Below are 13,881 nucleotides of genomic sequence, written 5' to 3'. Positions count from 1 at the left end.
GTGTGGTCAGTGGGAGGAACAATGGAAGGCCCATTGTTTTCACACTTTGTAAACAAGTGAAAAATCATTATTTGGTTTGGGCAGCTGCCTTTTGGAAAACTGGGTTGTTATTCTGACTTTGATCTGATTTCTGAACTCTTTGCTCAGAAAATCTCCATCCCTTGTAATCCCTCATGAGACCGGCTCATCTTTTGTGACTTTTATGTAGCAGTTAGGTCACTGGAGTCTTTCTAGAGACTTTGTTTTGGTGTTGGTGATATGTTCTCACTTTCTAGCTCTAACAGGTTCAAATTCATAGTCTCTTGAAATCCTCAATGTAAAAAATAATGAGGTTGTACCTTTTTTAATTGAAAAATAAGAATTAAAGGCTGTATAAATTATTTTGAAATATACTTCCCTTAAAATGGGCTTGTTCACACCACAATGTCTTACATTTCTCTTAAGTACCAAGAAAAATTCATATGTCTCTATAAAGCATGATGAAGATAAACTTTCATAGGGGGATCTAATTGGTCACAGTAAACAATCATGGTAAATATATATTAGTAGAATCAAAAAGAGTGAGGTGAGAAGTTCACAAAACCTCTACTCCCTCTCCATCACCCCTCCCCACTTTCTCTCTGCCCATTCTTCTCTTCCCTTTTCTTTTCCTAAAATTAACATGGAAGGAACCTCAACGTAATTTAACCCACTCTCCCTTCAATGAGGATGTGAGGAAACCAGAGCTCAGAGAGGCTAAGAGACTTACTTAAAATCTTTGAAGTAGTAAGATGTGGTAATAAGAGCCCAAGTTTGGAAAACAAATAGAGTCTGGGTTTGAATTCTGCTTTGAACACTTAGTGGCTCTGTGAACCAAGGCAAATTCCTTAACTTCTGTGAGCCACGGTTTTCAACTCTATGAAATGAAGATAATGAGATTGATTTTATAGGCTAGTTGTACCAATTATAGCTTGTAGAAACATAGATGTTTAATGTTTGCTGGCAAATTAGTAAACTTTTCTTTCCTTCTCCAAAAATAAACAAAACCAAAAACATGCCCATCGGTGTCTAAAACAGAGTATGTTTCTCATATATGTTAGCTTGGCTCCTTTTGTTCAAAAAAGGTATTTATAAAAAATAAAACTTCATGGGTTGGGGCTAAAATATTCTTCAACAGAAAACTTTCTTTGATATAGGGTAGAGATAAATCGGGTCTTCTCTGATTGAGCTAGAGTTATAGACAGACAAAGTATGCTTGCATAAAAAACAGAGAGACAAACAGGAGTGAAACTGGTCTTAAGTGTGTATTATTATGGGACATTATTCTGAATTTAAAAGGCTACCTGCGATTCGGAGAGAAAGAGGAGAAGGTCCAGTCTTTGTGGAAGAAGTCCAGGATAGTGTCTGGGTTGGTCAAGGAGCTAACAGAGCAATGGCCAGTACAATGGCAGTTAACTCAGAATGGAGCTTACAGCCCAGACACCAAAAGATGGGCTCTAAGAGGCAGCACAGCCACAAGTGAAGGCAGGCAGCAAGGTAGTTTAGTATAGTGAAGAGATAAATCACTGGTGTCTATAGCCTGAAAAAAAATGTAGCTACGCAGACATGGGAGACCAAAGATAATTTTAGAGAGAGATAGCAATTTCTTCTGCTATTTCAAGCAATGCATTAGCAAGGTCTGTGTTCTGTGAATCTATCATGCCCTTGGTTGACTTAGTTCCTGAACACAACTCACAGTCTACCCTGAGTGGGATGTGGTTTGTGCAACTTAATTATAACGCCATTTGTATACTACATGGCGCCCAAACTTAAGGCAACCTCACCTAGTGCTCTGTCAGAAAAATATCACCTATTCTGAAACTGAGGGAGTTTTTTTTTTTTTTTTTTTTATTGTTGGGGACTCATTGAGGGTACAATAAGCCAGGTTACACTGATTGCATTTGTTAGGTAAAGTCCCTCTTGCAATCATGTCTTGCCCCCAGAAGGTGTGGCACACACCAAGGCACTGAGGGAGTTTTTTATGCTGGGCTCACTGCTAGACACAAGTCAGTTTCCAATGTGAGTCTTCCCAAGGAAGTCTTAGAGGTGTGCACAATTTTAATGTTTTATGCAATTTTTTTTTTTTGGCAGTTTTAGCTAGGGCTGGGTTTGAACCCGCCACCTCTGGCATATGGGGCCAGCGCCCTACTCCTTTGAGCCACAGGCACTGCCCATGTTTTATGCTATTTTTACTGTGTGAAGAATTTTAACCATGAAGTTTAGAGTCCTGAGGAACAAGAATTTAACATCAAAATCTAAACCAAGAGGCTGGGCATGGTGGCACACACCTGTAATCCTAGCATTCTAGGAGGCTGAGGCATGTGGATTGCTTGAGCTCAATGGAGTTCAAGACCAGACTGAGTAAGAGCCTATCTCTACTAAAAATAGAAAAATTATCCAGGCATGGTGGTGCATGCCTGTAGTCCCAGTTACTTGGGAGGCTGAGGCAAGAGGATCACTTGAACTCAAAAGTTTGAGGTTGCTGTGAGCTAGGACCCCACAGCAGTATAGCCTGGGACAACAGAATGAGAATCTGTCTAAAAAAAAAACCTAACAAGAGGAAAAAAAACAATGAAACACCGCCTCTTGGATTGTCCCCAACCACACAAGGCCTTGTGCTTTCAGACTTATGCACATCTCATATACGTTAGGTGCTCATGAACAGCAGGAGTATTAGGTGACAGGTAATGGGATGGGGAAGGGAAAAGTCCCAGGAAACAAATCACACTGGCAATGAGCAGCAGCCCAGTGCTGAAGGTAGACCACTTTCTGCCTGCATTTTTGGATGGAAGCAGCAAAATGTGTATTTATGGTCCATCAAATAGTGGGTTGGGTGTCTCCACTTAAGATCAGCCCTTTTATGTTTCTCCGGCTCTGGGTTTATGACTTTGAGAGGTCAGTTTCCTTCCCAACTCCTGAGATCTTTATACACCCATGCCATGGGTGAAAGTTGCTTTTGGGGGGTCACTGAGGGTCCTGTATATGGTTCTCCACAAGAGTATTTTTCTGCGATAATCTGCCTCTGATTCATCTTTGTTGTTTAGTGGATATGGGCACTTTTTAGAGGACTCTGGTTCCCTTGGGCAGCTCAGGAGCAACTCTTACTTAACAAGTACTGGAGCGGTCCCAGGCTCAATGTCACATTCTTGTTGCAGTTTTACATCTGACAAAAAATGTCATATCCATATATGTGACAGTAAATGGGTTGTGCCATTTGGTTGGGAGTTCTTAGAGTGTGAAGCTCTGTGGCGGGGGAAGTGTGGGAAGCCACTAGCCTCCCTGCCAAGATCACTGAAGCTTCCCCATGAACTTCCTGCGTGCAAATCTCTGCCTTGATGTCATTTCCTAGGGAACCCAACCTAAGACATTACTTAAGATATTTTCTAGTGAAAAAGTAAGGCTCAGAGAGCTTAAGTGGTTTGGGCAATACAGAAAGAGAAAGTTAAACAATTTTTTTGTTCAAAACATTTAAAAATACCAGACAGAATCCATTTTTACTTCTGTAGATGTATAATTGAGGTATCAAGGAAGAAAAGCCAGAAAGCTCTGGATGTAACTACTGATTCCTGGAGGGCTCTCTAGCTTTCGATCATGTGCTGGGAGAGTAGATTCAGAAACACAAGTGGGGGGTGGTGGATAAAGACCCACAACCAGGAGCGGCGCCTGTGGCTCAGCGGATAGGGCGCCGGCCCCATATGCCGAGGGTGGTGGGTTCAAACCCAGCCCCGACCAAACTGCAACAACAAAAAAAAAATAGCCAGGCGTTGTGGCAGGCGCCTGTAGTCCCAGCTACTTGGGAGGCTGAGTCAAGAGAATCACCTAAGCCCAAGGATTTGGAGGTTGCTGTGAGCTGTGTGACGCCATGGCACTCTACCGAGGGTGATAAGGTGAGACTCTGTCTCTACAAAAAAAAAAAAAAAAAGACCCACAGCCAGAGGGAAAGACTATTTTGTACATCTTTTTGTGGTAACCAATAGGTTAAAAAGGCACAAAATAAGTAAGAATAAAGGAGATTTGAACAATACTTTTGGACATATTCATAACCCTGGACCAAACAACTAGAGACTCCATATTCTTTTCAAGTACAAATATTTATGAAAGTGCCGGTACAGTGGCTCACACTTGTAATAGTAGCACTTTGGAGGCCGAGGTGGGTAGATCACTTGAGCTCAGGAGTTCAAGACCACCTGAGCAAGAGTGAGAGCCCCTCTCTACTAAAAATAGAAAAATTATCTGGGCGTTGTGGCAGGTGCCTATAGTCCCAGCTACTTGGGAGCTGAGGAGGAGGATTGCTTTAGCCCAAGTTTGAGGTTGCTGTGAGCTATCATGACAAGGCACTCTACTTAGGGCAACAAAGTGAGACTCTGTCTCAAAAAATGAATAAATAAATAAAACATTTATGAAAATTGGCTATATCCTAAACCAGTGTTTTTCAAGGATTTTTATTTCACAGCACACTGGAAACTATAGTTAAGCCTCCGTGGCACACTTAAATTATGTTGATAAAAAAAAAAAGAGTAAAAGAAGAACATACTTACTGTACTTTGAACTTCTTTCAAAAATAATTTCATTAATGATCTTTAAAATTGTTCACAACATACCTAGTGCCGAGGCACATCTGTTGAAAATCACTGCACTGTCCTAGCAGTGACATCTTTCCGCCATCTTGGAGCCTGCTGGGAACAGGACTTCTAAAAGGCAAATGTATTCTGGAAGGCTATGGTCTCAAGCCATTTTTGCTGGCTATAAGCAGGGTCTCTGGAACCAAAGACAGCATACAGCTCTTCTTAAAAGTGAAGGCATTTATGCCCTAGATAAAACTGAATTCTATTTGAGCAAGACATACTCTTATGTATACAAAGCAAAGACTAATCCAGTGACTCCTGGCGGCAAACTGAACAAAGCCAGAGTAATCTGGCAAAAGGTAACTCAAGCCCACGGAAACAGTGGCATGGTTTGTGCCAAATTCCGAAGCAACTTCCTGCTAAGACCTTTGGACAAAGAATCTCTGTAATGCTATACCCCTCAAGGATTTAAACTGATGAAAAGTAAGTAAAAGTGGATTTGTGCTCTTGTAAGAAAAAAAAAAAGAAAATCACTGTCCTAGACCATGAAGTCTTGATCACTGTCCTAGACCATGAAGTCTTGACACATTTCAAAAAATCTGTTCCACCCAGAACGTATTTTCTTACCACAACACAACTACACTAGAAATTAGTAATAAAAAGATCACTAGAATATAACTCCATACATTTGGAGATTTTTAAATGCACATTTTAATAAGTCATGTATTAAAAAATAAACCTTTATGGATATTAGAATATAATTATATATGCATAATTATGAAAACAGTATATATTAAGACATGAAAGACAGCTATCACTGATCATAAAAGGAATTTTATGGCTTCTAATGCTTAGATTATGAAAGATAAAAAGCTGAGGATTAGGTGGACGCAGATCGCTAGTCCCGGGTCAGCCCGCAGCCACCGCGCTAGTCCCCAATCAGCCCCGGATCTCGGGAAAGTCGAGAAGCGCGCTGGGAACTGAAAGCCATTTTCTTCCTAGGAAGAATTTTTATCAGTGCAGGCGGAGCAAGATGGCAGCCGAGTAACAGCTTCCTTGCATCTGGGCACCGTGAGTCTGGGGAGATAGGACTCCAGGCATCTCTGGCTGGTGGGATCTGCCTATCATCACCCCTAAGAGGATACAGGGAGTCAGCGAGAGACTTCTGGACCCCAAGAGGAGGACTAAAACAGTGGAAAACCGGCAAGTGGTCGCGTGTGTTCAATCCGTTTAAACCCGCCCGCAACTGTAAGTTCAGTAGCAGCGAGACTGCAAACCAGAAAGGCCTTACCTGTGAACTGTTTTGGTGTCTTTGGACTTGGCACTCAGCTGAACTGCCTGGGGGAGAGTCTGAGCGGGAGTGCGGAGAACTTTGGCCTTTGTCTAGGGCCCCAGTCTGAGCCGCTGAGCCAGACGGAGCTAATAGTGTTTGGCTCTGGGTCACAGGCAGCCATTGTGAGCGATCTGCCCCGGTCCGCCTTCAGGGTCGCAGAGCTGGAATTGGGTGGGAGCTGGTAACCCAGCAACCAAGTAGCCTCAGGGTGGAGTCTGAGCCACCTTGCAGCCCTAACCCTCGGGGGCAGAGGGAGACCAGTTTTGGCACACAGGGTAAGTGGATAGCCACTTCAGCAGTGATTCCAGCGACAAGCAATTCCCTGGGAAAGCTTCTGCTCATCAAGTGAACAAGCTCAAAGTGCCTTTAAGTGGGCTGAAGAGAGATTTAGGGTGTCTACCTGCTGGGGTTTGAGAAACTAGCAGCCTCCAGTCGTATCAGAACTGTGATTAACATCTCATACCCCAGAAGACCACGTGCTGCCCAGACAATATTCAATAACATATACATACTGCTTTGTTTTTGGTTGTGTTTTTTTTTTTTTTTTTGGTTTGGTTTTTTTTTTTGTTTATTTTGATCTTGTTGATTGTTGTTTTGTTTTTTAAGTTCAACCTTTTCCATACAGATCCTTTTTCTTTCTCAATTTTTCTAGTTTAATTATAATTTCCCATTGCTGCCTATTTCAATAATTAGAACTTCATTTTTGTTAGTGTTTCTACCGCTATTATTTGGTTGTTCTAGCCAATTTTATCCCGTAAAGTTTTCTGTTTGCTTCCTTTGGTTTGATTGATAGCATTTTTGTCTTTCCTCTCTACTTGGTGGAGGTGGGGTACTATGTCTGATCAGGTTTAGCAAAGAGCTGCTGACCTCAAGGGAACCACCCAACTGGGCACCCCCAGAAGGTGGTTTGTTTTTTAAGGTTGTATCAAAGTACCCTACTGTACACCTATATTGTTCTATCTCCCTATTTCTGTGCCTCTCTTCTTTTTGTCAATAGTCCTTTTACCCACCCCCTCTCCTTTCTCTATTTTTCTTTTTTTTTTTTTTTCTTATCACTCGGTCCTCCTTTCTTTCATCCCTTTTTTGCTCTTCAACCTTCTCACCTTTCTGGTCCTGTAACCCTTAGTCCACAGGCACGAGAACTTAAAGAGCAAGAGGAAGTGAAAGGAAAATTAGGGCAAGGAAACAGATAAAAGAAATCACTCATGAGGAAGAATCAGCAGAAAACTCCAGGCAACATGAAGAACCAGTCCAGAACAACCCCGCCAAGGGACCATGAGGTAGCTACTGCAGAGGATTCCACCTATACAGAAATGTTAGGAATGACAGAAAGGGAATTTAGAATACACATGTTGAAAACAATGAAAGAAATGATGGAAACAATGAAGGAAACTGCTAATAAAGTGGAAAATAACCAAAAGGAAATTCAAAAACAGAATCAAATCAGAGATGAACGATATGAAGAATATAAAAAGGACATAGCAGAGCTGAAGGAAACGAAACAGTCAATCAGGGAACTTAAAGATGCAATGGAAAGTATCAGCAACAGGTTAGACCATGCAGAAGAAAGAATTTCAGAGGTAGAAGACAAAGTTTTTGAAATAACTCAGATAGTAAAAGAGGCTGAAAAGAAGAGAGAGAAAGCAGAACGTTCACTGTCAGAATTATGGGACTTTATGAAGCGTTCCAACATATGAGTTATAGGAATCCCAGAAGGGGAAGAAGAATGCCCCAGAGGAATGGAAGCCATACTAGAGAGTATTATAAAAGAAAATTTCCCAAATATCACCAAAGATTCTGACACACTGCTTTCAGAGGGATATCGGACCCCAGGTCGCCTCAACTATAACCGAGCTTCTCCAAGGCACATTGTGATGAACCTGTCCAAAGTCAAGACAAAAGAAAAGATTCTGCAAGCTGACAGGAGTAAGCGCCAGTTGACCTACAGGGGCAAATCCATCAGAGTGACCGCAGACTTCTCTAATGAAACTTTCCAAGCAAGGAGACAATGGTCATCTACCTTTAATCTACTTAAACAGAACAATTTCCAGCCCAGAATTCTGTACCCTGCTAAGCTAAGCTTTAAAATTGACAGAGAAATCAAATCATTTACGGATATACAAACACTGAGGAAATTCGCCACAACAAGACCAGCTCTACAGGAAATACTTCAACCTGTTCTGCACACTGACCACCACAATGGATCAGCAGCAAAGTAAGAACTCAGAAATTAAAGGACAGAAACTAACCTCCACACTAATGCAAAAGATAAAACTAAGCAATGGACTATCACAAAATAAGATGAATAGAATACTACCACACTTATCAATTATCTCAATAAATGTTAATGGCTTGAATTCCCCACTGAAGAGTCATAGATTGGTTGACTGGATTAAAAAACACAAGCCATCCATTTGCTGTCTGCAAGAAACACACCTGGCTTCAAAAGACAAATTAAAGCTCCAGTCAAGGGTTGGAAGACAATTTTTCAGGCAAATGGAATTCAGAAGAAAAGAGGAGTTACAATCTTATTTTCAGATACATGTGGATTTAAAGCAACTAAAGTCAAAAAAGACAAAGATGGTCACTTTATATTGGTCAAGGGAAAAATACAAGAAGACATTTCAATTCTAAATATCTATGCACCCAATTTAAATGCTCCCAGATTCTTGAAACAGACCTTACTCAGTCTGAGCCATATGACATCTCATAATACCATAATAACAGGAGACCTTAACACTCCTCTTACAGAGCTGGACAGATCCTCTAAACAGAAATTAAACAAGGATATAAGAGATTTAAATGAGACCCTAGAACAACTGTGCTTGATAGACGCATATAGAACATCCCATCCCAAAGATAAAGCATATACATTCTTCTCATCACCCCATGGAACATTCTCCAAAATTGATCATATCCTGGGACACAAAACAAATATCAACAGAATCAAAAGAATTGAAATCTTACCTTGTATCTTCTCAGACCATAATGCACTAAAGGTGGAATTCAACTCTAACAAAAATGCTCGACCCCACCCAAAGGCATGGAAATTAAACAATCTTCTGTTGAATAACAGATGGGTGCAGGAAGAAATAAAACAGGAAATCATTAACTTCCTTGAGCATAACAACAATGAAGACACAAGCTACAAAAACCTGTGGGATACTGCAAAAGCAGTTTTTAGAGGAAAATTCATCGCTTTAGATGCCTACATTCGAAAAACAGAAAAAGAACGCATCAACAATCTCACAAGAGAGCTTATGGAATTGGAAAAAGAAGAACAATCTAAGCCTAAACTCAGTAGAAGAAAAGAAATATCCAAAATGAAATCAGAGATCAATGAAATTGAAAACAAAAGAATCATTCAGAAAATTAATGAAACAAGGAGTTGGTTCTTTGAAAAAAATAAATAAAATAGATAAACCATTGGCCAGACTAACGAGGAATAGAAAAGTAAAATCTCTAGTAACCTCAATCAGAAATGATAAAGGGGAAAGAACAACTGATCCCACAGAGATACAAGAGATCATCTCTGAATACTACCAGAAACTCTATGCCCAGAAATTTGACAATGTGAAAGAAATGGATGAATATTTGGAATCACACCCTCTCCCTAGACTCAGCCAGTAAGAAATAGAGCTCCTGAACAGACCAATTTCAAGCACTGAGATCAAAGAAACAATAAAAATCTTCCAACCAAAAAATGCCCTGGTGCAAATGGCTTCACTCCAGAATTCCATCAAACCTTCAAGGAAGAGCTTATTCCTGTACTGCAGAAATTATTCCAAAAAATTGAGGAAGAAGGAATCTTCCCCAACACATTCTATGAAGCAAACATCACCCTGATACCAAAACCAGGAAAAGACCCAAACAAAAAGGAGAATTTCAGACCAATCTCACTCATGAACATAGACGCAAAAATTCTCAACAAAATCCTAGCCAATAGATTACAGCTTATCATCAAAAAAGTCATTCATCATGATCAAGTAGGCTTCATCCCAGGGATGCAAGGCTGGTTTAACATACGCAAGTCTATAAACGTTATCCACCATATTAACAGAGGCAAAAATAAAGATCACATGATCCTCTCAATAGATGCAGAAAAAGCATTTGATAAAATCCAGCATCCTTTTCTAATTAGAACACTGAAGAGTATAGGCATAGGTGGCACATTTCTAAAACTGATTGAAGCTATCTATGACAAACCCACAGCCAATATTTTACTGAATGGAGTAAAACTGAAAGCTTTTCCTCTCAGAACTGGAACCAGACAAGGTTGTCCTCTGTCACCTTTACTATTCAACGTAGTGCTGGAAGTTCTGGCCAATACAATTAGGCAAGACAAGGAAATAAAGGGAATCCAAATGGGAGCAGAGGAGGTCAAACTCTCCCTCTTTGCTGACGACATGTTCTTATACTTAGAGAACCCCAAAGACTCAACCACAAGACTCCTAGAAGTCATCAAAAAATACAGTAATGTTTCAGGACATAAAATCAATGTCCACAAGTCAGTAGCCTTTGTGTACACCAATAACAGTCAAGATGAGAAGCTAATTAAGGTCACAACTCCCTTCACCATAGTTTCAAAGAAAATGAAATACCTAGGAGTATACCTAACGAAGGAGGTGAAGGACCTCTATAAAGAAAACTATGAAATCCTCAGAAAGGAAATAGCAGATGATATTAACAAATGGAAGAACATACCATGCTCATGGATGGTAAGAATCAACATTGTTACATCAACATGTTTCCCAAAGCAATGTACCTATTCAATGCCATTCCTATCAAAATGCCAACATCGTACTTTCAAAATTTGGAAAAAATGATTCTGCGTTTTGTATGGAACCGGAAAAAAACCCGTATAGCTAAGGCAGTTCTCTGTAACAAAAATAAAGCTGGGGGCATCAGCATACAAGATTTTAGTCTGTACTACAAAGCCATAGTGCTCAAGACAGCATGGTACTGGCACAAAAACAGAGACATAGACACTTGGAATCGAATTGAAAACCAAGAAATGAAACTAACATTTTACAACCACCTAATCTTTGATAAACCAAAGAAGAGCATACCTTGGGGGAAAGACTCCCTATTCAATAAATGGTGTTGGGAGAACTGGATGTCTACATGTAAAAGACTGAAACTGGACCCACACCTTTCCCCACTCACAAAAATTGATTCAAGATGGATAAAGGACTTAAACTTAAGGCATGAAACAATAAAAATCCTCCAAGAAAGCATAGGAAAAACACTGGAAGATATTGGCCTGGGGAAAGACTTCATGAAGAAGACTGCCGTGGCTATTGCAACAACAACAAAAATAAACCAATGGGACTTCATTAAACTGAAAAGCTTCTGTACAGCTAAGGAGACAATAACCAAAGCAAAGAGACAACCTACACAATGGGAAAGGATATTTGCATATTTTCAATCAGACAAAAGCTTGATAACTAGGATCTATAGAGAACTCAAATTAATCCACATGAAAAAAGCCAATAATCCCTTATATCAATGGGCAAGAGACATGAGTAGAACTTTCTCTAAAGACGACAGACGAATGGCTAACAAAGACATGAAAAAATGTTTATCATCTCTATATATTAGAGAAATGCAAATCAAAACAACCCTGAGATATCATCTAACCCCAGTGAGAATGGCCCACATCACAAAATCTCAAAACTGCAGATGCTGGCGTGGATGTGGAGAGAAGGGAACACTTTTACACTGCTGGTGGGACTGCAAACTAGTACAACCTTTCTGGAAGGAAGTATGGAGAAACCTCAAAGCACTCAACCTAGACCTCCCATTTGATTCTGCAATCCCATTACTGGGCATCTACCCAGAAGGAAAGAAATCCTTTTATCATAAGGACACTTGTACTAGACTGTTTATTGCAGCTCAATTTACAATCGCCAAAATGTGGAAACAGCCTAAATGCCCACCAACCCAGGAATGGATTAACAAGCTGTGGTAAATGTATACCATGGAATACTATTCAGCCATTAAAAAAAATGGAGACTTTACATCCTTTGTATTAACCTGGATGGACGTGGAAGACATTATTCTTAGTAAAGCATCACAAGAATGGAGAAGCATGAATCCTATGTACCCAATTTTGATATGAGGACAATTGATGACAATTATGGTTATTGGGGGGGGAAACAGAAAGAGGGAAGGAGGGAGGGGGGGTGGGGCCTTGGTGTGTGTCACACTTTATGGGGGCAACGACATGATTGGAAGAGGGACTTTACCTAACAATTGCAATCAGTGTAGCCTGGCTTATTGTACCCTCAATGAATCCCCAACAATAAAAAAAAAAAAAAAAAGCTGAGGATTAATGAGTGGAAGATCCATTTTAATCAAATGTAGGGATTTAGAAAAACAACAAACTCAGAGAAAGTATGAGTAAAAACTAATATGAATAAGAAAATAAATTAATAAAATAGAAAATAAAAAATACCCAAAGAGGATCAACAAAGATGAAAATTCATTCTTTTGAACACAACTAACAATATTTATTAAGAAACAATAGAAAAGATATAAGTAAGGTTCAAAATTAGATGGGCATAACTGTAGTATCAGTAGAAATAAAAGTATAGTGAGCCAGATGTGGTTGCTCACACCTGTAATCCTAGTACTCTGGGAGGCCAGCGTAAGTGGATTGCCTGAGCTCACAAGATCGAGACCAGCCTGAGCCAGAGTGAGACCCCCGTCTCTAAAAATAGTGGGGTGTTGTGGCGGGTGCCTGTAGTTCCAGGCAAGAGAATTGCTTGAGCCCAGGAGTTTGAGGTTGTTGTGAGATGGCACAGCATTCTACTGAGGGTGATAAAGTGTGACTCTGTTTCAAAAAAAATGAACAGATAATGAAAAACTGTTGCAAATTTGAAATTTATTTGCAAAATAAATGTTAAGACAAATCATACAAATACCAAATAATACCTATTATACCTGTAATATATAGGTATAATTTAGCAAAAGTGACTTGAGAAGAAATGGATAACCTAAAGAGTCCTAAAATTATTAGAGACATTGAATTGATAGTTAAAACTCTTCCCCCTTCAAACAAAACAAAATAAAGCAGTAAAACCAGGTGGCAGAACTGATGTTTCACCAAACATCTAATGAACAGGCAACTCCCTCTAACAATCTCTGTAAGAGAACGGAAAAGAGAAAATGTTAAGAGAACAGAAAACACAATTCATTGTCTGAGGTTAGCAAGGAAAGAAAATTACACGTGCATCTCTCTCAGGGACTTCAACATTTCTACACAAGTTATTAGAAAAAACTGACTCTAGTAGTCTGTAAAACCAACTGCACATCATATTCAAGTCAGGCTTATTCCAGGCATGCAAATATGGCTCACCATTTAAAAACCCTATAATTATGATTACCACTTTAAGAGATAGGTATTGTATCCTTACATCTCTTGTAATTGCAGAAGTCAACTGTGATTTGAGTATTACAACTTTAATGTAGTTTATTCCTTTCTTAAAATGTGTGTACATTATTTTGGCACACTCTGTGTATCTCAAAGAGATAGACTCATGTGCCTGTAACAGTTCTTAGGGTCCTTTAACAATTCTAGAACTTGGACACCTAATTCCTGTCCTATTCCTGAGGCACTCAAGCTCCTCAAAACAATGGGTTTCTTTACACTATGGGCAATCCTCAAGTTACAAACATCCAACTTACATTCGACTTGTACTTAGGAACCGAGGCTATTACAGGTAATAGATAAATGCACCTGTCCCGACTTACATACAAATTCAACTTAAGAACAAATCTATAGAACCTATCTCGTTCTGGGGACTGCCCATGTAATTTTAAACATTTTCTCTAGCAACAATACTTTAAGCAGTCGTCCATGTTTTATTCAATCTAAGGTGCTATAGATGCACCCTTCTTTTGTGTATCACAAAGAAAGAAAAAATGTTGCCAATTAAAATTGTAAGAAACAACTATAAAAAA

The 13,881-nt window shown here is 39.6% G+C and overlaps 1 pseudogene; it reads left to right on the top strand.

Moving 5' to 3' along the window:
- Positions 1-4,720: 4,720 nt before the first annotated feature.
- On the top strand, positions 4,721-5,055 carry LOC128566479 (60S ribosomal protein L35a-like; annotated as a pseudogene).
- The last annotated feature ends 8,826 nt before the right edge of the window (positions 5,056-13,881 follow it).

This window comes from Nycticebus coucang, chromosome 15 (assembly GCF_027406575.1).
Source record: "Nycticebus coucang isolate mNycCou1 chromosome 15, mNycCou1.pri, whole genome shotgun sequence".
In the NCBI taxonomy this organism is placed as follows: Eukaryota; Metazoa; Chordata; class Mammalia; order Primates; family Lorisidae; genus Nycticebus; species Nycticebus coucang.
Note: the sequence above shows the minus strand (reverse complement) of the source record. Positions and strands in the feature narration are given on the sequence as shown.